This window comes from Thermobia domestica, chromosome 3, assembly GCF_964235325.1.
Source record: "Thermobia domestica chromosome 3, izTheDome1.hap1.1, whole genome shotgun sequence".
In the NCBI taxonomy this organism is placed as follows: Eukaryota; Metazoa; Arthropoda; class Insecta; order Zygentoma; family Lepismatidae; genus Thermobia; species Thermobia domestica.
In genome coordinates, this window is record NC_137456.1 from 279,685,531 (window position 1) to 279,712,519 (window position 26,989).

The following is a 26,989-nucleotide window of genomic DNA, read 5'->3' on the forward strand; positions in this document are numbered from 1 at the left end:
TTCTCTCAGAAGTAGTTCTCTGCCTTAAAATTAATAACGACATTTGTGATTTAAAAAAAGATAAACAATGCCTAAAGTTAATAGTTAACTTTTCGAAAAGAAGCTTCATTAAGGGTGAACCTGAAAGATGTCCACAAACTTCGGGAGGTGATTCGTGACATCAAAAGGAGACAAATGGTCCTCTTGCAGTTTTCGAATTCAGCTTCGTTGTCGAGATACAGGGTTGCCAACTGGTCGTGTTTGAGAAACTCACTGGGAATAAATTCAAGTCCAAGAATAAACTACTGCTCATATATTTTTCAGGTCAATTGACTTATACCATGTTGTAAGGTCAAATATTTATTTATGAAGTGTGTACAAAATTCGCCAGGGTCTTTTCTGAGAAAATCGTCGAGAAAAAGTCACCTCCAAGAATAAACTACCCCTCGTAAATTTTTCTAAGAGAAATATCTGATACTGCAATATAGGGTTGTTAATTAAATATTGATTAATGAAAAATAAACAAAATTGTTAAAACCATTTTTGAGAAAATAGCGTTTTTCGATTTTCGGCTGTTTGTAAACCACACTTATTTTAGGTGGTAGGAAAAAATGGAAAAGCTCCTGTAAGAATACTAAGTAAACCCTAAGTTTAAAATTTGGTGTAGATAAGTTGAACGGTATGGCCTCTAGGCGAGTGCATATAAAAGTCTGCCGAACGGACGGACCGGAAGGACGGGTGTCGAAAAGTCACATTTTCGGTATGTAGACGCCATGAAACATGTAAATCCGTTGAAATCTGAATTGGATATTATTTTCACAATCACTATATTTTCTTCTCTCTTTTGTCGCTCGAAAAAGAAAAGCCTGAGTTTACCACAAAAAGCTAGGGAGTTTCTCAAAAAATATTCAATTACAGGGCCACCGCACAAAACTTTTTCAATTCAATTTCTTAACTGTGTTAGGCCGCAGTTGTTACTGAAGTGTGTATTTAGATAATACGAATAAAATTATCGTATTATTCAAATACATCGAATGTCAGATTATCGAATAAAAAACTTCGATTGAAGAAAATCCATACTACAAAACTAACTCACACTTTGAGCACATTTTCATTAGACATATAATGGACCAATTAATGCAATCATTGTTTATGAAATATGAAAAAAATCACATGAGTCACTTTGGGAAAGTCGTTCAAAAAGAACACGTCAGGAGTAACCTACCTCTTGTGAATTATTTCGAACAGTGAGTTAAGATATACTTTTGGTTATTAATGAAATATTTATTTGCGAAATTTGAACAAAATCGCCTGTCGTTCGAGAAAATTGTCGGGGAAAAAACCTTGACCCCAAAAATAAACTATCCGTTGTAATTGTTTTTCATAGAAATGACTTATACTAAAATATAGGGTTATTAATGAAATACTTATTTATGAATTATCAATAAAATTGTCCGAGTAATTTTTGAGAAAATCGTGAGGGAAAAATAACTCCCCGAATAAACTATCTCTTGAGCATTCTTTCAGGGTAAGCGAGTTATTCCATATTACTAGGTTTTTAATGAAATATTTATTTCTGAGTACGAACAAAATTGCTTGACTCATTTTTGAGAAAACCGTGGAGGAAAAACACCCCCAAGAGTAAACTACCCCTCGCATATTTTTTCAGGACAAACGAGTTTTGCCATATTGTTCGGTTATTAACGAAATATTTATTTTTGAAATATGAATAAACTCTTTTGAGTCCTTTTTGAGAAAATCGCCCAGACAACACTCCACCAAGAATAAACTACCCCTCGCATTTTTTTAGGACAAACGAGTTATGCCATATTGATAAGTTATTAATGAAATATTTATTTATGAAATATGAACGAAAACACTTGAGTCCATTTTGAGAAAATCACTGAGAAAAAACTCACCCCTAAGTATAAACTACCCCTTGTAGATTTTTCTCAGATAAATGCCTTATACCACAAAATAGGGTTGCTAATTAAATATTGATTTATAAAAAAAGAAAGAAAACAAGATCGTTAGAGCCAGTTATGAGAAAATATCTTTTTTTTATTTTCATCGTACAGGAAACTACCCTTGTTTTGGGAGTAGGAGGGAAATAAAAAAACTATAGGAAATACTATGAAAATCTTAAACTAAAATTTGGTGCAGATAAGTTGAACATACCGTAAATTTTTCAACTAATTTACGGTATGTTCAAGTATGGCTTCTAGGCGAGGTATGGCTTCAGGTATGGCTTCTAGGCGAGTGCACAGAAAAGTGTAGCGAACGGACGGACGAACTGATGGACATGTATCGAAAAATAACTTTTTCGGTGTTAGGGGCTATAATACGTGTAAATTCGTTGACATCTCAAATTTGATTTTTTTTCGAACACCATACTTTCTTCTCTCATTTGTCACTTCAAAGTAAAAGGAACTCAGAACTACAGATAAAAGACACCTACTTTTACACATAGACATTTATTGATTTAAAACTGTTTTAGTTTGTGTCATTTCACTTCCAATTGAAAGGTTTTACAATGATTAACGGCATACCAATGACGAGACGGAAGTTTTCAGGAAGTAAATGCATTCAGAAGTCTAGACTGCATTACAGCCTGTTTTTATTTCTGCAATTGTTAACAGCTGTAATTTCGTCCAAACGCTACATGACATAATTTTTGGTTGACGTCATTGTATTACTATTTTAGTATTGTTCTCTTCAGACTTGGTTGAAGTTTTGTCTTAACGGTTATACATTTTTTCTTTCTTATTTCATCGTTACACATAAGAACAAAATGTTATGGTGAGTGGATAGATTCGAACCTACGAACATTGAGTTTATATTCTTCCAACACTTTACCAATGGACCAAGCTTTGTCTTCACGTTAACGCCCGGTTACAGGGTTTACTACGATTTAAATAAAATGGCTGGCTGTTAGAATTCCCTGCTCACATATTTCGATAAATAATTTTCATTGCTTCGTAGATACGTAGAGCAATGTTTAGATACACATTTTAGGAGAGTGAATTTTGGTGTATATAATAATTTCATGCCAGGTAAAAGCTAGATAAGTTTTGATAAAATGTTTCATATGTAGTTCTCAATAATAAGCTTGCTGTTCGGAGTGAAGTTCCAAGGTTCAGCATTGCCTAGCAGTTTTTGCTATTAATATCCCTTCTAACAATATTGGCAGTGGACAAAAGTTAGCCCGTGTTGAAGCTTTTTGCTCCTAATTTAGTTATTTTACTTATTTAAGGAATATATTGAAAATTGTCAGCAGGCACGTATGCAGTAATTTATTTCGGGAGAAGTCCGACTTCAATATTAGGATAAATTATAATAAAATTTAAAAGATAATCCTTAAATTTAGGCTAAATTTACAGAGAAGTTGGGATTTCAGAGGGGAGTCCGGACCACCTGGACCCACCCCTAAATGCGTCCTTGTTTGTCAGTAACGTTTCCTCATTTTGAAACCCTCAAAAACTTCGGATATAAAAAGGAAAACGAGTTATTTTCGATAAAATATCACTTCGGAAGACGCGACAGTTTTATTGCACATGGTGGTATCCCAAGTTCACAAGGGCAAGAATCCATTAATTTTGATTCTCTGTCATTGTGCTCTATCGAAAGGTTAGGTTTGTAACATATTACTCCTACGAACAAGCATGACTGGCAGATAGGAATACTGAACACAACTCCAGAGAAATGCATGCTGAACTTACGTTTATAGCTACGCTTTGGTGATTTGCCCTCAAGGTCAATCGAGTGGTAATTCAGTTCCGTCTCTGTTCTTAAGCCATGTTCGTATTACTTCGAACAGTTTTGATAATGAAAAGCATGCCTCTTAATATAACAGACTTCTTTCGCGTAAGAAATCGAAACTCAGTTGGTCAGAGCAACTAGTCTGTAAGAATTAGGTTGTTAGTTAGTTAGGAGCCCAGTACGAGTAAGGGTTTTTATTACTATTGTTTTTATCTTTTTTATGTGAGGAAAAATCAAATTGTGACATCGCGATATCAAATGTATTTGATTAGGTAGCTTTGTCTTAGCTAAACTTTAAACATCAGTAACCGTCGAAATTATTTCACCAACTGATCACTTACTGAACATTTCAAACACGTCAAACCAGTGGCATAACATGAAGGTTAACCTCTCCTCCGCAGTCCTTAGTTATGCGTCCGTACTTTCAAGGGCGGACTAAGGGCCGGGCGACTGCCCGGGGCGCCAGAGAAAGAGGGGCACCAAAACGAGCCTCAAAAAGTAAATTTTATAATGTGCTTTCTACTGACGTTTTTGGTTTATATTCTTGTAAAGTAGTGGCAATTATATGACTTTTTCCATTTCACTATGGAAGAAGAGAGTTTCATAGTACTAAGGGGGCTGTATCGAAAAATTGAGAGATGGCATGTAGAATAAAGAGTGCCGGGAATTAAGTATTATTTGTTTGTTTGCTTGAGTTTAGCGTTCCACGGTTATGCCTTAATGGGCAAGGGAGATGTGGATACTAATTATAGTGGAATCCGAACCACTTTTATCGTTCAACAGTAATCCACCGGGAATTGGACCCGGTACCACAGAAGGCAGGCGTGCTAGCCACTAGACCAGGGGGGGGTGGAGTTGCTATTGGTTATAGCGGGCCATATTCTTTGTGAAGTTTTCCTAGGTAATGGATTTCTTTTTGAAAATGGGTTTAAAACAGGGGCGTCATTTAGGGAGGGCAGGGAGGGGCATTTGCCCCCCGTGAGTTTGAGATGTATATAGATTTTATCATTAGAATAGTAGTAAATCAGTGAAAAACGCGAAATTTTACTTATATCAAGAGGTCTTGCCCCCCCCCCAAAGTAAAATCTGAAATGACGCTCCTGGTTTAAACTATTAAAAACACTATGATAAAATGTAAAATATAGGCTACTACTAGGGGAATGGCGCCAAAAAGTCACTTTGCCCGTGTGAAAATTTGGCCTGCTCCGCCCCTGCGTACTTTCTGTATATTTTTTGGCCTTGCAGCTTGTGCGGTCCCCACGCCACATTATTGCGGGGGCGCTATTTACGCCTACCATTCGAACGTAATTCAATAACTGTTTAAGAAATTCTACCATCAGCGTGAAAACGGGAATATATTTTTCTAATAGTCCCATAGAACTTTCACTCAGAATGCCAGATGCAATTTTTCAGATTGGGCTCTGGCTAAGTAGAAGGAAGATCTGTTTCCTAAGTAAGTTCCTTTCAGAAAGTTTGCTATTTCTTTAACAGTGATGTAAATAAATATACTTATCGTTATTAGCCAAACACATCATACGACACCACGACACCAAACCATCCTGGACAAATCCCTCTAGAACAATGATCGGCAAAAGTTATTCTGCATAATTTTATAAGCGACTCAAGGGTGAAACACTTGTTAACGAAAGCAATGTTGTGTATATACTGCCTTGTTTCTGACAAAATATAAAGTCTTTTGTAATCTTTAGACACTTTTCCTATTCTTTTTGTCACCCTTGGTTGTGTAGGGAAGCCTCGAACAAATAAAGAAGAGGTAATATTACAGATAAGGGGCGCTATAAATATATTAGGTATTTCTTTTGTTACCTAACCATAACGGCCTAGGGTCGTCTTCAGTAGAATAAAAAATGCTACGTGATATTACATTCACGAAGGAGGAAAGGATGCTCTAAATATATTTCTTATTCATTTTGTCTGCCTGCTTCTCAGAAATTATATACCTTCTGTTGGAGGGTGCTGAAAAGAGAGGAGGGGAAATAAAACGTCGTGCCCCCTCATACATTTTAAATTTTGTGACGTGGTTGCTCAAATTATTACTAAAGAAAGCACTTTAAACTAAGATGTGTAAAGTTACAACATTATGTAAGGGTGGCATATTCATTAATAATAATAATAATAATAATAATAATAATAATAATAATAATAATAATAATAATAATAATAATAATAATAAATATGAATGTCTTTGGAGAGCCGAAATTATGTGAGACGAACAATGATATGTAGAGGTTTAAGATGGGTGGTCATAGAGGAGGAAAAACCAGGATTTTTCTCTCTCTGACTCTCTAACGTTAAGATTATGTGCTGAAGGTAAGAAGCATCATCATTCTACAATAGGTTGCTTTTACGTAGAATATCTATTACTTGAGCTCCCCTCCTTCGGGCAACTTTGCTTATGTAGTAAATTCAAAACAATTTCAATTTAAGACAAATATTTATAGAGAAAATTAAACATTTAATAGGGAAATCTGTTATCAAAATATCCAAACACGTAGATAGAAGACTATGTAGTGAGAAACATTGTGAAACTATAAAATTCTCCAAATTAGAATTAACATTTACTGGAAAACATTCGTTATGCATCAGTGAGCACAGGGGAAATAATTACGAATCTGTTTGCAAACAAAAATTAGAGAGACTTTATTAAAAATTAGAGAGAATTTTTTTTTTTTTTTGGTATCGTCATGAGTTTTACACATATGTTACAATTTGATTCTTTCCCAAATAAAAAATAAATAAAATAACCTTAGTGATAAAGGTGACAACAGTACTTCCACGGGATTCGAACCGTCTACCTTCGGTATACAAACTCGTTACTTTACCTAACTGAGCTATTTGCTCTCTTACGTAAGCTGAACCTGTTCTACAGTAAAGACGATTTTTCATTACGATTGGGCTAACAATTCGTCTTTTTCCATAGGTAATTTCCACTATTTGCACTATCTATACGTTAATACTTAGCATAGATTCATATATTTGGAGTTCGCTGATAATGCATATAATAAGACATACTAGAAATATTTCGTTAAAATTTTCGTTTGTAGATCTAATCCACGCTTCTCTCAATGACATAGATGTCGCTGCTTCGTGTTGAAATGCAGAATTCCCTCGTGTTCTTGAAAATTTCCCACTTTAGCAGAGTTGGTAATTCTCGAGATTTCTGTCGATTTAATGTTTTTTGCTTCTAATTTCTTTATTTTAAGCTAATATCTAACACAAATATTAAAAACGGGTTTGTTATTAACCTGTCCTGCTGGGGAAACCTTCCGAAATTTCGAACATATAAAGAAAACGGAGATATTTTCAAAAAACTTCAAAATAAAGAGACGCGTCATTTATTTTGCTCATGGTAGTACATACTGTTTCAGATACTCTAACAGCATTTGTTGCTTCTTTTCCTGAGCGATTGTGTACTAGAAGCAAACAAACGCATGAACTTTATTAGATGGCAACTGTTGCCGATCATTTGAAAGTGAATATGGAAGAACCATGAAATAAAGTAAATATGCACCCGTCATTTTGTTATAAAATTACATGGCAAGTAGATTTTATCTGATCCCAAACGGTTATCGTCGAATATACACGGTTAAAGGAGCACTCTGATTAGCAAAATTCAAAAGACCTCAACAATTTATCCCTCTACAAGCGACATTGTCTCCATCGCCTCCGTGGCCAAGTCGGTAGAGCACGCGGCTAGTAATTCAAAGGTTTGCGATTTGCGCCCACCCTGGAATACATTTCTTTTACTTGTTTAAGGTGTTTTTTAGACTCATCTTAATGTAAACGCATTACGCATATAGGCGATTTAACATATTTTGTGGGAGTAATTTTGTGGTTCATTGACGCTTACGGCATGAGGAACATTACTAGAACATACTATGCACGTTCCCCAGGTACATGTCAGACATGTGCCTAGGGACGGCATAGACTGAGACTATCACTTGCCATCCATGTGATTTCTCTCTCAAAGGTACATAAGGCACATACTGGATACATTCCTATGAACCTGAGGGAACATGATAGGCATATGCCTGCTATGTGATTGTGCTGTTAGGGGAATGTCACAATCACAAGGAGACTGACTGTAGAGTATCATGGGAACTGTTAACAATACGTATACACGAAACATTCAATATATCGAATTATTATGATAGTTGCAGAGGCAACTTTAATTACGAACGTTTTGTCCAAGCACCTTTGCATTGTTGTCTCCAGACACTTCATGACTGTTTATTTTGTATTTACGTTCTCTGTTCGAGGGGTTAGGCTACATAGACGAGATGTACACTTTAAAAAGATTACTGTAATGTATTTGATGCTCTCTCACCTGGAACTGACCCCGGGGCCTGTCCACCAAAGATACACTGCTCCACAAAACTTAAGCAACCAGAGTGAACTTGGGATAAGCAACGAGTGGAGCCCATTGAAAACTGGTAGAGGGTATGCACCTACAAAGAGACGCACAGGTAATGCGAGAGCTCAGTATAGCGCGTGCGTAGCACCATCGCAACCGCGATGAACAGATTTCTGCCATGAAGCGTACACAACAGCCTAGATGTGTGTCCGAGGCTGCAAGCAATGAGTTGGTGGTTCCTGTGTGGGATATCAAGCATAAGCACTTTTGCAATGGCTAGCAGACAGCATTTGAGTGACGTTGACTGCGGCCGAATAATTGAGCGTTTGATACTAGGTTGATCCCAAGTTGAAGGGTGCAGGAATTCAATCTGAAGGAAAGTGTTGTGTCAAAGTTGTGACGTCGCTTCCAAAATGGACATACATTCAGAAGACGTCATGGAGGAGGTCGTCCGAGAAGGTCGTCGGAAGCCGATAACCAGATTCTCACAATTGCTGCTAGACGTGACTGTAAAGCGTCATGCTCTCGACCGGCAAATGATTTGTACCAGACGTGGGGTCAACGTGTTAGTCTTGAAACTGTAAGTCGTCGGCTCAATACAGCAGAACTGTATGCCAGGAGGCCTGTGCTATGTGTACCATTGGAACGGGAGCACATGGTATCAGGAAAATGTAGCCAAAATGGGAACACCAGTGGGCGCGCATTATGTCCTCCGATGCGTCTAGATACAGTTCGTCGTCTGATTCTGGTCGGACATTAGTGTTGAGAGAGACAGAAATACCCTATCGCCCAAACTTCATTGCTGAACGGCCGTAATTGGACGGTGGTTTCATCATGGTATGGAGTGACATCATGCTGAATGGGAAATCGGACCTCCATATTGTGGAACATGGCATTTTGACGGCGCAACGTTATCGGGATGAAATTCTCCATACGCATGTACGCAATTTCCGTTGAGCATTTGGTCCGGATTCCCTGTTTAGGGATGACAATGCCCACCCACACCATGCACATCTGGTGTCCGAGTATCTGAAGAGCAAAACCATTACTCTCATTGCATGGTTTGCAGAGATGCTCTTTGGCGGCGAATAGCGCAGCGCAATCCATCACCATGAATTCTTCCAAAACTGCAAACAGCTCTCCTCGAGGAGTAGTACCATCTGCCGCAATACTTGATAAATGTTTTGATTTGCAGCATGGAGGCCAGGTGTCGTGTCTGTGTATCTGTTCGTGTAGTTACACGCCATATTGATTGCCTATGCTCTCGCGGTCCAGTTTTACATTTTGAGGTATCGTGATTCTGAACTTTCTGGCAACCTTGTACATCCTAAATATATTGTTGTCCTTCATTTGTGTTGTATTGTGAAGACTGTACCGTCTTTCTGTTGATCATAGTTGGTGCCAGATGGCTGGTCTTGTCGTTTTATTTTCTGCTACTTTCTTTGAGTTGATTAAATTTTGTGGAGCAGTATATAATTGAGGAGAATAGGACACTTCATGAAATCAACCCAACCACGGAAAACACCAGAGCTTAGAACGGAGACATACGGTATATTCAAACATCCCAATATTTGATGCAATCAATCAAAAGTGAGCAAATGTGACTTCTTTTTCTACAAGATTATTATGAATCTTAATAAAAATGACCATGCGAACGAATCTTGATAGAATATTTGACGTATTCACCAGGGGCACACTCAAAAAACTTTGTTGGATGAATCCAAAGTTTGGGAGGAGGGTCCAATACTATAAAACTTACATCTATGTACGATTGATCCGATGTAATTATACAGCCGAGAAATGATATCTAATTGTTAATTTCTGTCATCTATATTCTAAAAAAATATAGGATTAGATTTTTTTAAAGAAAAGAAACAGTACAGATGAGGTGTAACATCAGATCTTTAGGCTACATCAGTCATTTCTCTGCTAATCAATTATGAAAATTTACAAACGTATGTCGAGTTAAGAAGTATTAACGGGATATCCGAATCCTGTAGATTCTCGGTGTGGGTGCGCCCCTGGTGCTCACACTAGTTAAATTCAGTATAATTATAATGTTTTTATTAGTTCTCATACTTCTTCACTTTTTTAATTGAGTTGAGTTGATTTTGAATTTCAGCAGTTAGGCTAAATGAGACGGGGATCTACCGATTAACGTGGAATCTGAACCACCTGAGCTCCCGCCGGGAATCGAACCCGGGTCTCCCACGGCAAAGGCCCTTACGTTAATCGCTTAGCCACGAAGGAGCTCTCTTCACTTTTTCAATGAGATGTCGCCAATATATTATATAATTCAGGTCCTGCTAATTCCTTTCATATAAGACGCGAGAGAAGCAAAACAATCATATTTTCATTCTATAATCTATCAGCCATTTATTAATTTAAATTCACTTTGAAATTTCGACACAGTATAGTTTAAACATCTAGATGATAGTTAACTTTGTTCGATTATGTTCTAACTTCTTTCTAAACTTTCACAATTCGTCAGTGCACTAAAAGATATACAGTAGTTTGCAATCACTCAACAGAATCCTCTTCAAAATAGGGTAATGACAAGATTTTTCTTACAAGAAATCTTCCGAAAAATGCTGCCGTATCGAACAAGCCTTAGATTAACTAGTATTGGGAAAGTATTTTAGGAAAACCTAACACTACAAACCTATCGAGAAGGCTATACGAGAGGATATATATATATATATATATATCTATATATATATATATATAGTTCAGCTTATATTTACTTTAATTGAGAGATGTAATGGAGATATAAAAATAGCTATAAGCTATAGTTTTGAAAACAGTCGAGTGTATACCTACCAAAAATTCTAGCAGAACATAGCTGATGAAAATTATGGAAAAGAAATAATAAATGCTAGCACATATACATAAATCAATCAGTATATCACCACACAACATGTTTCCACTTTTGCTACTTTGAAAGACACAGAGAGAATAATGTTTTTGCGCATAAAGTACAATCTCCGAAGTCCCGCCCCTCCCCCAAAGAAAAAACTTTCCGCGTTTTTTACAGCGTAGTGTTACAGCTGAACGTACACTCATGTCCAAAATTATTGTCCCATGTCTATAAATATGTTGTTGTAGGAATATAATTTGATAACGAGTATAGAAAAATGGATGGAAATTAAAATAGAAAAATCAGTTTCAAAATTTTCTTCGAATTCTTACAATACAGAAGGTAGGATTGTACCATTGTAACAATGTTACTAAGTATTTACTTAGTTTAAGTTGTTACTTACTAAGTATTTACTTTTCTTACAAACATTTAGTTTATGTAGGTAGGAAAACCGTAGCCTAAAAAATCAGATTATACGTATTTAAAAAATAAGTCTTGGAAATAAATTAAAATTTTATTTTGTTCTGCGTTAACTTAAGAATCTCTGGGGAAGGATTCTAAACCTCCCATTTCCCTCGGTATGACCCCGAAAAGATGTGATTTTGTTTGTTCTATTAGTTTATTTTCATTACAAGTAATTGAAATACAGAAATGTAGATAACTGATTGAAAGAATGAGCTATTACTATATTTTTCTATTTTAAATAGCAGTTTATTCTTTGATTCTGTTTAAAGTGCCACATTACTGGAAATTAGTCAACAACAGCTGTCAACGCTGCTCATTCAAATCTTGATTTGAACGTCCGGAGACCGCAGTTCCTCCCCCAGCTGCCCGCGTCCCTTCTGTACTACACACAGAGCAGTGTATTATGCCATAGCTATCTCTAGGAAGGCCCCGCCATAGAAACTTGGCAACGCAGCGCGAACGTCCTATCGGCTGGAACATTTGCCTTTCAGTAAATGGTGAAAATCGCACGCTGTCAGTAAAAGGCGTTGGTATTTAGATGCCGTAAAGTGTCACATTTATGGGAATTAGAGGACAGAATACCAGATAAATGTATTATGCCTGGATATCAACGTAATTACACTAAAACAATTAAGGAGGAAGAATATGTAAAGAGTTTCCGATTTCCAAAGCATTCCATTCTCAAGTGAAATATATGGATGATCATTACGAATTTGTAAACAGTGAAGATTATATTAATAGTTTTTTTCTTGAGATTCTAAACGAAGATTATTTGAGCAGTGTTACATTAGATGATTCTGCATTTCTGTACGTATGTGGCTGTACGGAACATATGTGTTTCAAGACAGCACACAAATAGTGATGTGAGGCGGAAAATTTTCCGCGGAAAATTTTCCATTTCAGAAAATTTTCCGGAAAATTTTCCATTTCAGAAAATTTTCCGGAAAATTTTCCGCTATATTTTTCCGGAAAATTTTCCGTTCTAAAAAAATATCAGTAATCAAGTAACAATTCCTCAGCAATCATGAAATTGATTGAATTCCTGTATAGAAATGTTAAAAACGGAAAGATCGTTTAAAGAATCTGAAAATTTTCATGGCTCAGACAATTTTCAGTACTATGTAGGAACAAGTTAAACAATTTTTCATGAATCGAAATATTTTCTGCCTTATATGGAAAAATTGAAGAATTTTTTATGAGTCGGAAAGTTTTCATCATTTCGAAGCAAGAAGTAAAACAACTGTTTTCTGAATCGGAAAGTTTTATTGCTCTGTAGAAACAAGTGAGAGGAATTTTCATAGATCGGAAAATTTTCATCACGATGTAGAAACAAGTGAAAAACACTTTTCATAGGCCTGACAATTTTGGATATTATGTATAGTGATGTTAGGTGGAAAATTTTCCACTATATTTAACTACACATAGAGCTACAAAATTGAATTTCAGTAGAGGCAAGTTAGTCAGCAACAAATTATAATTTTCCAATTAGCTTTCGGGAACCGGAAAATTTTGTATTTCAAGTTGGGAAATAAAATTTTACAGTGTTTCTCTCTCTCTCTATAGAAGAAAATTTTTCACCTCACATCACGGTTAAACAACGATGTAGGAATAAGTGGACTATTCTTTTCCAAATCGGAAAATTTTCCCTTTCAAAATTTTCCGGAAAATTTTAATCACTGTACAGGACAGACAATTTTTCGATTCATGGAAAATTGTTCCACTTGTTCCTACATAGTACTGAAAATTATCTAAACCATGAAAATTTTCAGATTCTTTAAACGATCTTTCACTTTCTAACATTTCTATATATGAATTCAATCAATTTTATGAATACTGACGAATTGTTACTTAATCAATGATATTTTTTACGAACGGAAAATTTTCCGGAAAAATATAGAAGAAAATTTTCCACCTCACATCTCAACTAGACAACGATATAGGAATAAGTGGAGTATGTTTTTATAAATCGGAAAATTTTCCGGAAAATTTTCATTGTACAGGACAAACAATTTTTTAATTCATGGAAAATTATTCTACTAGTTCCTACATCGTACTGAAAATTGTCTGAGCCATGAATATTTTCAGATTCTTTAAACGATCTTTCCCTTTCTAACATTTCTATATATGAATTCAATCAATTTTATGAATACTGACGAATTGTTACTTAATCACTGATATTTTTTACGAACGGAAAATTTTCCGGAAAAATATAGAAGAAAATTTTCCGCCTCACATCTCAACTAGACAACGATATAGGAGTAAGTGGAGTATGTTTTTATGAATCGGAAAATTTTCCGGAAAATTTTCATTGTACAGGACAAACAATTTTTTAATTCATGGAAAATTGTTCTACTAGTTCCTACATCGTACTGAAAATTGTCTGAGCCATGAAAATTTTCAGATCCTTTAAACGATCTTTCACTCTTTAGCGTTTCTATATATGAATTCAATCAATTTTATGAATACTGACGAATTCTTACCTAATCACTGATATTTCTTAAGAACGGAAAATTTTCCGGAAAAATATAGAAGAAAAATTTCCACCTCATATCTTAACTGGACAACGATGTAGGAATAAGTGGAGTATGTTTTTATGAATCGGAAAATTTTCCGGGAAAATTTTCCGTTTCAAAATTTTCCGGAAAATTTTCATCACTACACACAAACTTAACTGTGATGCGTGTGATGATATTTTGATACATAAAGAGGAATCAAAAGATGAATATTTCACTAACATAAATCGAAGCAAATTGTCGGTACCGTCAGATTTTATTGTAAGAGTATGCAAACATGTATTTTCAATTATGCAGGTGTTAATATCTAAAGAATATGAAAACAAGTTAATTTCAAACAATAATCAGAAATTAGTCTTGCATCGCTTAAGTGTATTAGGGATAAGTAGAGACAATAACATACTTGATTGTATAATAATGAAATCTATGCCACCACGACAGTGAAAAATTGATAGGAAACATTGTTTGTGTAATATTCTTTTAAATAACTATTCAAAATTAATGAAGCAATCTGTTGTAAAAGAAAGGAATAGAAGGAAGTTAGACATTTTTCAGCATGAGAACGGCCTTCAATAGACCTAAAATTCTGACAATTCGGCCAAATTTGTAAATGTACTGTGTATGTATTATCTACAATACTTAAGAACATAGGCGCCCGAAGAAAATTTTCTAGAGGGACATCTCCCTGATTGTTATATTACGTTTGGTATTTTTTTATTTATATAAAGAAAACCTTAAGAAATTTAAAATGAAATCTTTGAGTTTTACGTCCCACGGTAATGCCGGTTAAGCTAAACGAAACGGTGATGATGATAAATGAGTGAAATGGTGGAATGAAGAAAATAGGAGGAAACGGGAGAACCCCGAAGAAATCCACGCACACGGTGTTTGTCCACCACAAAGTTCACTTGGTGCGAGCTGGGATCGACCCTGGAACCCCAAACACCAGAGATGAACGCTCTACCACTGAGCCACCGCGGCCCTTTAAGAAATTTAAGTTGTTGTTATAATACAAATTGTCGTGAACCAGGGGGCACCGGGCTCCCTGCCCCCACCTTCGTGCGCGTATGTTTTATGAATACTTATGTAAATGTATCTATATTAAACTAGAACAGGAATTTATGCATATATCGTCACTCATACGGATAGCCTCAGTGCTGAAAAGGACGCTAAACTTCAATTTAATTGTCAATTTAGTTATATAAGCCTATCCTACTGTTCGTTTACTCTTTCTTGCTTTGACTTACATCTTTCAATATATTTTGTAATCTTATTTTATGAATGGATTTTATATTATTTTAGTCATTTGTTGTCATGATCCTTGTACTTATCTTACTAATGTAAACGTATCTTACTAATTATTTTGTATTAGTCAATCACTCTTTGATTACTTATTACTAACTTAGGTAGCCTTCGCTAAATTAGTCTCTTGCTTATTTCATTCAACAAGAATATTCCATTTGTTTATTGGCCAAAATAATCACAAAAAGTTGACAAAAGGAAGTGAAAAAAAGAAACAAAAACAACTTGCAGGAAAAGATTTGTCCTCTTATTGCTCGCGATGGACGTCGAGTGGTGTGGGGAACAGCGTTGCCACACCGAAGGCCGGGGCCTTCCTAAAGACGGCTATGATTATGCTCGCTGCTGCTGCGAACATGGTATAATGATGGAATGCATATACGCAAGGAGTAAATCAAGCTGAGAGTTGAAACGAAACGACAATATAATGATATTCTAAATATTATTAAATATATTAATGAGCAACAACGTATACGATATTTGGTGGTTCATGTGTTCTTGCGAACTGCATAAGGCGACGTCACCGCTTCTCACCCAACTTCCTGAACCCCTACTAGATTCATGCTGTATTTATCGAGTTCACTCGTTACGGGTTTTAACGCGCCTGCCCTGTAAAGACTTCTAATAATATACGATGTTCCAAATCGAATGTCTTTTTTTTTTTTTTTTTTTTTTTTTTTTTTTGCTGAGGTTGTGCCAAGTTATCACTCCTGGTCCGAGGCTTCTGTGGGTGTTTCTGAAGAAGTATCGCTTTTACATGTAATATTTTTAAGTACTCATATCATTTTTAAGTACAATATGTTTTGTGCTTCCAACCATACTGTACAGTAAATACAGTCAAATCATCGCAAACTTCTTATTACACACTCTCTTTATAAGATATCAAGGGAGACTTACTAATAAGGTGGCAGTATTATTGGTGAGAGCAACAGTAAACTGAAATTTTAAACATAGGGCCAAAGTATACGTGCCCATGAGATCATGCGAAATATGGAAGACACGATTAGAAATGATAAATGTGACTTCGCAACTTTTCATCGGTTTTTATTTAAATTACGATATCCTTCCACACTAAATCCATAAGTTTTTTTTTCTTGTACTTTATGACGTAATTTTTATTCATTTTTTCAAACAATCTTGTCTTAAGGAGAATTGGCCCATAATTTTTTCGTCTTAACGAAGTTTTTTGTTGATTGGCACATGGAAAGGAACAAGACGGCAAAAGAAATTTTCTTGGAACTTTTGACATAAATTTTGGTCCTTTCTCGAATGTTGAATCTTGTCTTATGGGACTAAAGTGCCCGAAAATCTTGTCTTATGGATCGGTTTTTAGTTTTGTGCATCCTTCCACACCAAAACTAAAAACCGTTAGTTTTTTCTTGTACCTTATGATGTAAATTTTCGTAATTTTTCAAAAATTCAGGAACTCACTGTAGGCAAAAGCCCCGGTTTGACGCGGAAGACTTAAGTTTTTCTTACATTCCCGGCCGACCCGCATCAGATATAGGGGTGAAACAATTTGTGCCTCCTGGCGTGATTTAGCTCTCTGTCCAATACTAACTCTAAAGGATATATATTATTTTTTATTTTGTTCCCTTCGTGTAACTGATATCTATTTCTTTTTTCTCGGTAGTGGTAAACACAACATTCGAAACATCCTGCTCAATCGCCTGAGGGCAAGACAACACACAGCAGCAAGCAAGGCAAAATACCACGAGACAGGACCGGCTAACTACAGAACGATTCGATTGAGCGCTCCCAACTTCCTAGCTACGTCTTATCAACAACAGGCAAAGTTGAGTAACAGTAGCGAGACAGGTGCAATTACTTCCGTGTTACAAGGGCAGTGGCGTATTTACGATTTTGTTTCGGGGAGGGCTTTGCTAACTTTCGGGGGGGACTTTGCCTGAAAATGTGAACTTTCTGCAAGATATTTCATATACTTTACTATAGTAAATAAGATTTCGGGGGGGGCTTAAGCCCGGAAGCCACCCCCCTAAATACGCCATTGTAACAACGGTATACAATCATATGACAGCACAATAACATTTTACATTTCAGTTCTAGATATTACTTTCTGTGAATCGAAGCAAAAGTTGAAAAATCGATTATTAACAATAATGAAAGAATGGCGTAATAAAAGTACTCGTGCCCAATGGAAGGCATAACTAAAATCTTTGGGCAACAGCTTAACTAACGTGAAACCTCACGCATAAATTGTCATTGAACCCAGCGGTGTAGCCAGGTTTCGGAGGGGTGCGGGAGTTCTCCATGAAAATTTTCTGACAATGTGAAAATTAGAAACGCAATTTTAGGTTTTATTGTAATGACTCTTAAAAGTTTCGAGGGTACGGGTGTTCTCCCCTAGAAACTTTTTAGACATATTTAAACTTGAAACGCAATTTAAGGCTTTATTTTAACAGACTTTATTTTATATTATAACGCAGCAGCTGAAATGCGTGGGGCAGGGGCGGGCATGAGTAAATCAATGATCGATGGATCCAGGGCGCAGTAAAGCTGGTTACGCCACTGATAAGGAGCACGTATGTAGCATGGAGTTGGCGATCCCCTTTGAGCCGCGGACTAAATCTGGAGCTTAGTCAGTATATTGCTAAATACGCCACTGATTACATGAGGTATTAACTTCATGCCTCGCGGTCTCTCCTTATAAATTTTATTATGGAGTGCCGCGAGGCATGCCTAAGTGCTTATAAAACATTGTTTTTCATATTTTCGTACAGTATACATATTAAATACACAGAACGTATAAACAATAACGAAATGTTATAAAATTCTATATTGATCGTGGGCAGGGTTTCTCAACCTGGGGGTCGCGAAGATAAGCGGAAGAGAGAAATATAATTAGAATCTAGTACCAGAAATTATTTTTTTTCTGATAGGTATCTTAGTTTTCTCACGGCTCTGTTTTCCCGGCCAGAAGGCAGAGAAAAATGAGATACTACAGGTTAAATTGTGTCTAGGGATATAGGGATCAAGATACACCCAGCTAGTTGTACCCTACACTGCTATCCTAGAAAGGATGGGTTTAGATCTAGTATAAAGGAAGAACTCTCCTTCTTCATTTAACAAAATACAATTTATTAAAATAAAATAAAGATAACAAGAAAAGAGAAAGAAGAAAACATAGTTTGCAAAACTCAGAATATATCAGAGGAGTACTGAGACAATATTGTGAAATCCTTGACAAATTATAACATCTTGTCTGTCTTCAGGTTTAAGTTATAACAGAAAAAATCAAAATTTACCAATTACACTGACAGATATTAATTGCAATCATTTCCAATCAATTAAAGAGTTAAGTTATTCTAACATTTGAAAGATAATGTATTTAGTTGAGAGTTCTCCACTAAAACTTTGCCATATTGAATTTGTTCCGAGGCTGCCTGCCGAGGAAAAAAAAAAAAAAACTTAAAACAGAAACATATTTACCTGAGAAACTGATGGTAGGCTTCGTACAAGGCGTTGACACTTGACGAACACTATACTTTCAATCGCACTCAACTCACACTATGTTTCACGGGTTCGGTCATTTTATTATGCCCGACTCCGTCATTGGTGACGCAGGTGGTGGTGTGATATTCTGGATTTTTCCAGAAAGAAGGATGAGTCTCCTCTTCACGTGTCAATGTGAGGAGGGAAGAAAGATAGGACAAGAGACATACGCAATTGCTTATCCGGAATATGTTTACTTCAACAATCAAAATAAGTGATTGACTAAGGAGGGAGAGGGAGAAGTCGGATATTAGGGAGATGGTATCTCACTTGATCGGAAGCATCACATCACTCCTAACCCAAACTTTATGACACTATCATACTGACATTTCCTGAATTGTGGGATTATTTGATTCATATCGAGCCAATGTCCTGTTTCTTGCAAACTAGGTCACGTATGCACTGGTCGTGCAACATAACCTTGAGTGGTTTGTTGTTTGCGTTTTCTTGACTAATCATCCGATGTTTTTGCGTCAAAAAGAAAACGAAGTGTTTACATAATTTCCAGGTTTGGATGAAACTAGAATGCATTAGTCAACCAATCGTTATCTCTCTATTTCCTCTCTCCTTGAATCACTCACTCCTTGGAGGTAAATTGGACAATTTAAAGGAAATAGCAATCAAACATTAAGATTGTTGTTCCTATAAGCAATGCATATGTAGAACAAAGAAAGAAATTTTAAAATTTTGTTTCCAATAAAGTTAAGGAGAATCGAACTAAGGACCTAGGAGTATATAGAATGGTCACGAAATATAGCCCGTGACAGTTTTACACATACTGTTAAGAACAACAAAAACAGGACTATTAAACATTTTCAACAGATGAAGAGTTATTTAAAAATCAATTTAAATGAAAGAGGTACGGTATGAAACTAATAAGAACTGCATATTGAAATACCAGAAGAATACAAATGCAACAAAACTTGCATATTGATATACAATTAAAATTGAAAGCTAATGAGATAACTGAGCATGGTGTGATTTCACTAGTGCTGCAATATCTAGTTCAGTCTTCGTGACGCACATTAAGTCATCAACTGATAAGCGATTTCGTATTTTTGTTTTAATGCTTACCATGGAAGAAAAAAAAAAACACTTTCGCACAGGTACGGTGTACGGAATTATTACATTTAAAGCAGCAGATACCAGACCAGGATATTCTTCTCTCCTCTTTAGACAGAACTTGTCCAAGTCTTCGTGCAGAAACCCAGTTGCAAGGACTTGTCGCACGATAATTCTATTAGTTGGTCAAGAAGTTGTGGCTTAGATCAGCTACTTTCCTGACCTTTTCAATGAAGAGGTTTAACCCTTTTAAATTATGATGGCACAACAACTGTGCCATGGCGTCGACCTTCGGAATTTGCTTTATAAGTTTCTAGTAAAGCTTTTCAGATCGGGTTTTTTGCATTCATTCAAATATGGAAGCATCATAGAACATATTTTATGGGCATTTTGCAGCCTCGCGTCCTCTGTCTGGGGCCTGTGACGTCACAAACATGGACGATGGGTTTAAAAAAGGGTATATTTGAGAAGTTTTTCAAAAAATCCCTGACACATTACTATTTACCCAAGAATCATGGTTTGTACCTCGTTGGTTTCGTCATGAGACAGGCTTTCGAAATGTACCATTTAAATTTTCCTATAGTGTATCAGAAGCGGGAAAATCTCGTCCAAAATGGAAAAAAGGGGATTTTTTAAAGAAAAAATTCCCTTTTCCCCATTTTTATCTTCGCAGGTACACGATAGCGAACTTTGAGTGGTACCATTTGAAAGGCTGCCTTCACTGAAGAGAATGAGGTATGACTCATGTTGCTAGAGTCAACAGACGTGTGTCAAAAAAAATCTCGATTTCTTTATTTTTTTTCATTTTTTACACTTTTTTAGTCAATTACTTTAGTAAAGTATCTATAGTATTATCACTATTTAGTCTAAAGTCATGATACGTACCTCGTTTTCTTTGCCATGAACCAGTCTTTGAAACGGAACCACTTATATGTCTCTAGCATGTACCATAGTGGAGAAAATTCGCAAAAAAGGGAAATGTTTGTCAAATGTCAGGGAGGAAAAAATATTGACCCATCTGCAAACAGTACCAGCTTTCCCCTATGTGAGCAATGGATAACCCATTTTGCACAAGGGGCAATATTTTTTCCTCTCTTATTTTTCAAGATATAACATTGAAACTTCGTACAGTTATTACACATAGTATGTAGTATGTTTGGGATTTTTTTTGGGATGACACAGGGGCCGGTCAGAGGGGCCCAAAATCGGGAAAAAGGGATTTTTGACAAAAATTTCTCTTTTTCGCGGATTTTCTCCACTATGGTACATGCTAGAGACATGCGAGTGGTACCGCTTGAAAGACTGGTTTTGGCCAAACAAAACGGTGTATCAACCATGTCTCTACGATAATTAGGGATGAGTCAAAAAAAATTATATAAAAATGGGTTATCCATTGCTCACATAGGGTGCCAAAATTTGTTTTATTTGGGGGCGAGCTTCTAAATGCAGCACTGATCATATACCTGCAGCTCCGATGCACACAGGCAATATGTGTCGCGTGGTCAATCCACGACTATTTCCCTCGTTGTTGATGCGAGGTCGTGCGTAGTGTTGTGAAGGCCTGGAAATTTTGGGTTAAAAAACTGTTTTTTCTCGAGCCTGGAAAAAACGGAAAATTTGGGAAAAATTGAAATTTTCGAACATTTTACTACATTATGCTTTTAAAATGGAAACTATTCTATATTTACTAGTTTAAATTTAAGATAATTGAATAGTTATGTTTCTTGTATTCGAATAGGGAAAATTTGTGGCGACAAATATATGTGAAGCACTCCTTTAAAGTTAACACCGTGATAGAATGGAATTATGGCCAAAAGAAACTAAAATATAATCCTAGTTGGATTAATTAATATAAACGTATTTAAATTATCTTAAGCAATCTTATGAAGTTCCCGCTTTATGGCAGGAATGCTTTAAAATAACGGGGCCAGAATCATTTTAGATAATATGTTAAAATAAAATATATATTTTGTGGAGATATATATCTTCCTTGTGCTGTGTAAAATTTCCGGAAATTTTGAACCCTATAGAAAAAAATCTTTTGTTCAGAAATATTGGCAAAAGCTGAAAAATATAATTTAAAAGCTATTTCCTGGTGGTAAACATATTGGCTATATCGTGTCTGCAGCATATATACAATGTATTTTGCTGGCAGAAAAAAATACTTAAAGCAGGTTTTAATTATATATTTTAATTTTCTGATATCTGGTAAAAATTCCATGTTTATTATTTGCAAATTTTTCTAACAACTCAAGAAAAGAGATTATCTAATTTACAGATACACACATACTCTGCACAAGTGTGTACCAATACCCGTTCTTGGCACTGGGAGAATACGTTTCATGTTGGACATGAAGGCTACCAAAACTGTCACCAATGAATTAGGGACCCCAAAAACTATGCATTCGACACTAATATCGGCCATTTCCATAATTATATATATATATATATATATATATATATATATATATATATATATATATATATATATATATGAAATGAAATGAAATGAAATGAAATCTTTGAGTTTTACGTCCCACGATTATGCCGGTTAGGCTAAAGGAGACGGTGATGATGAGTAATGAATGAAATGGTGGAATGAAGAAAGTGGGAGGAAACGGGAGAACCCCGAGAAAACCCACGCACACAGTGTTGTCCACCACAAAGTTCACTTGGTGGGGCTGGGATCGAACCCGGGACCCCAAGCACCAGAGGTGAACACTCTACCACTGAGCCACCGCGTATGTATATATATATATATATATATATCCCCCTTCCCCCAAGGTGGGAGCTCATGTGGTTCGGATTCCACGTTAATCAGTAGGTCCACGTCTCATATAGCCTCGCTGCTGAACGGGACGTTAAACTCGAAATCAACTCAACTCAATCCCCCTTCCCCCAAGTTGGAGTGCTGAATTTGGATTTAAGCAGGATCAGAAGTGTCACTATTCATCTCAGCAACCCTGAAAACTATGGATTCGACACTAACATCGGTCATTTTCAAAATATATCCCACTTTCTTCCTCCAAGTACACCTACAAAGTGAAATGATACGAACCATCCCACGTCCGAACCTCATCTATGTTGAAAATTTTATCGAGATTGGTCTGATGGTTCAAGAGTTGTTAAGTTGCGAAAATATATTGTGAAATTTGCCTACTGCTCTCTTTTTAAGAAGTAATTTGGTTAAAATTAACAAGATTCCACGAGATGAAGGAGCACATTAAAAACTCACCTTCATTCAAGAGCCCTATTTGTTGCGACAGAAACGCTTCATGATGGTAGATAGATGTGTATGCAATTGTAAAAGTTCTGTAATTAATACACAACCAGGAGTAAACGAATAAAAGGCACATAAAGAAAATGAGTGCAGACTTAATTTTCAAGAATAATTACAACAGTTTTATTTTCTAATGCTTCTTATTTAAATATTCGCAATATTGAAACTTCTCAACTTAAATTTTTCAAGCGTTCAAAAAAAAAAAAAAAAGGGGGGGGGGTTCATTACTAGTAAAATTAACCTAATACAAAGATTTTTGTTATTTTCCCAATTTTTTCAATTTTCCGAAAAAAAAACGGCTTTATACCAACAGGTTCAAAATTTCCCTAAATTTTACAACAATAGTCGTGCGCAGCACTGTTGACATGATTGACAGCAGAGACAAATCTATTAATATGCATTCAAAATGGAATTTGACAAGAAACGAGTTGCTTTCGTACAGTTAATTTATAACATTATAAAGAAGAAAAGGAATGAATTCCCATTTCATTATGCTCGAAAAGCTTTGTTTCTTGATTTCAGAAAGGCCTACGACTCGGTCAGGAGGGAAATATTGTACAATATTCTTACCAACTCGGCATACCAAAATACTGTAGCTAATTAGATTAGTAAAGATGTGTTTAAATAAAACTCAAATGTGATAAAATGTGACAAGAATGTAATAAAATTATATCATGAAATTGCTGAGATTCTGAGATAATTTTAAGATTAAACCATTTTCTAAATCATGTACAATAGTTTTTCTTTTCTTGTCACATGGACGGAAGACCTGATTCGATTCCCAGTCGAAGCTCAAGTGGTTCGGGTCCAACGTTAAGCTATAGGTCAGGAGCGGATCCAGGACGGACTTCTGCACTGAGAAAAATCCGTTCTCCGGACAGCGGTATACTGTACAAATATACGGTATCCTTTTGCTTACTATAGAAATCAGTACGGAGCATACGTTATCCCTATGCAACATAGGCACTGCCCTTAGATGTTACATCATGCCGTTGCAGGATGTCTGACATCTAACTGTTTTCCGTATATCACACGCATATACTTATGTTACCTTCGTCAGCTATATGTTATATACGTCCATTTGTATGTGAGATCCTGACCGCCTACATTGTTTCATACAGAAAGTACGTATAGATGGAGCACTTATACAGAAAGTATTATAAAACATACGTTTTCAGTTATACGTCTGCTGTACGTTAAGTCCAAAAACTACAGGAATTACGCATGTAACCTATCTTTTTAAGTACGCCACCTACAATTTTTTTTCTCAGTGTGAGGGGGCGGGGGCAGCGGGTTATAATACTGCTACTTAGAGCTAGTTTTAAGAGCTCCAAACTCTGGGATGTGTTTTATTTAGCTATATGTAAAATAAGAAAGTTTCCTCTTCTAGGAAGGGGGGCGATAGCTGGATCCACCCCTGCTATAAGTCTACGTCTGAATAGCTTCTGTTATGAAAGGAACACAAGACTCAAATCCAACCAACCAATCTCAACGTAAAATCTGGGTAGCAAAATACTTGTCCACGAGCTTTCACATACAGAATGGACTAAAACAAGGAGATGCGCTGTCGCCATTACTACATATTAAATTTTGTTCTGGAATATGCTATAAGGAAAATTAAAGATAACAACCAAGTAGTGTTGCCATGAGACGAGACAGAATCCTTTGGAATGAGACAGTTTATTTGTCCCGTCTCGTGTCTCGAAAATACAAACACATTTTTTGAATTTAGAAAACACACACACAGCAAACGTAACCGTTTCGATGTTCTAAGATTATCTTTCTCGGACGACGCATTAAATGTTAGAACATTGAAACCGTTACGGTTGCTGTGTGTGTTTTTTAAAAATAAAGTTAAGTTTGATAGCTTTGTCAGCTTGTTTTTATTAAATTATTTCCTTATGTTTAATTTTTCAGCTGTTTCTAGTACACACTACATGATTTTCTACGATAAATTAAGTGGAATATTTATATAACTTTGGTTGAAATATAACTTTTGGTTCCATTGCATTTTATTGTCAATAGTCCAGATGTCTTAAACCTCATTTAATTGGGAGTGATGAAATAACATTTCTTCACATATTTGTGAACTCGAACCTCTGCCCTGGATGGCTTTTGTATGTGTCCCTAATCTTAGTTTTTAAAAACGCATGTCCTGAAAAATAGTATTAGAAATAAATAAAAGAACAGTAAAAGAAATAGTGATCCAACACAATGCGGTGACCCAACGTGATACCATCTTTTCAGTTAAATCAACAGAACGGATGGATGGTGGTGATTTCGGTAATGGGAGAAAAACAGTTAGCTGCAGTGAGATTTGAACATAGATTACTCAGTTAGAAGTCGAGCGTTTTACCTACTTGGTTAATTCGTCAGACGGAAAGAACACTTGATTCAAACAATATAGAGATAAAAGAAAAAGAAAAAATGTTGCTGAACACTAAACACAATGTTACTCTCACGACTTATACCATGATTTAATTACTTTTTCATTGATCAACTAAGAAGCACAATTTCCCCTACCTTTTATCACACTTTTCATCATTTTTTTTAAAGTCAAACTACATGACCCACCGACATGACTGCCTAAACATTGTCTTCCATCACGCTTTTGTTATTGTCTCTGGAGCTTGTTAAGGCATCGCTCTAGCGTCGAATCATAACAGTAAATACAGTCGTAATTGTAATAAGCCAAGTTCTATTTTCTTACTTCCTCTGTCAAAAACATTTTTATATTATCATATCTAATATAATAAGTGTGTTAGGACTTAGGAACGATTAGTGAAGATTAGGAAGGTCATGTCGCCTTTTAAACTTGTCTTACGACCGTCTTTACTATTATAATTGGCGTGTGCTATTACTAACTCCAGTACCGTAGTAGACCTGCCTATCTGATTTGACTCGCGGTTTTGGACAGTAAGGTAGGTTGTACGGAATAACATTAAAAAAAAAAATGTCTCAGTGAGTCGAGATTGAAATCTTGAACACGTTTAGGCAAGGCCTGGCCTATTTCAATTCAATTTGCTATTTAAGGGGGTGCGGTGGCTCAGTGGTAGAGCGTTCACCTCTGGTTCTTGGGGTCCCTGGTTCCACCTCAGCTCGCGGCGCGTGGACTTTGTGGTGGACAAATATCGTGCTCGTGGGTTTTCTCAGGGTTCTCCCACTTTCTTCATTCCACCATTTTCATTCATTTCTCATCTTCAGCGTCTCCTTTAGCCTAACCGGCAGAATCGTGGGACGTAAAACTTAAAGATTTCATTTCATTTTCAATTTGCGATTTGACTTCGTGGTAGCTTTTATTTTTTAGTTTTCTTGGCAACCTAAACCTGCCATCTGAAGCGCTTAACCTTCCTCCCCCCCTACATTCTACTGCATACAAAAACAATCATATAAAAAATTATTTGCGGAATCACATGGTAATGCTTTTGCATCCCGGGAATACCTCTACAGGAGGACAAGTTCAAAGTTTTAAATGGCAACAGGGGTTGATTTTGTTCCCATTAAAGCAAGTTCTAAATTTGAACAACTTTAAGAGGAAGTAATTTTTGATAGCTTATACCGTTTGGCACTTCCAAGATCTACTTGGAAGTCGAAATTATCGTGGTTTAGAGGGTTTTCGGGACTTTTCGTGTGTTGTAACTCAAAGGGAACGATAACTAAAGGTTCGAAACTAAAGTGAATTATTAAATGAGATATGCGGAATGAAGCTGTAAAATTTTTGAAAATGGGCATCCCGAAACTCCGCTACAGGGGATAGCAAAATTTAAAGTAGAAAAGGTTTGATTTCGCTTTCTTTGAAACAAGCACGAAATTTTGAACAACTTTCAGACAAAACATCGTTTCAAGAAAGTGGTAGGATACGAGTCAACTCCGAGAAATCACACACA

At 36.1% G+C, this 26,989-nt stretch overlaps 1 protein-coding gene across 6 annotated transcripts in view; it reads right to left on the bottom strand.

Moving 5' to 3' along the window:
• Positions 1–26,989, bottom strand: part of LOC145681086 (uncharacterized) — a 158,055-nt gene that overhangs the window by 120,392 nt on the left and 10,674 nt on the right. Inside the window, exon 1 of one of the 6 annotated variants that reach the window (XM_081752459.1) lies at positions 18,698–18,840. The exons of 4 other annotated variants lie outside the window; for them this stretch is intronic. The gene's annotated coding sequence lies outside the window, so the exon portion shown is untranslated. Of the gene's footprint in view, positions 1–18,697; positions 18,841–26,989 lie in introns of those variants that run through there. One more of the 6 variants, XM_081752461.1, reaches the window with a different exon arrangement.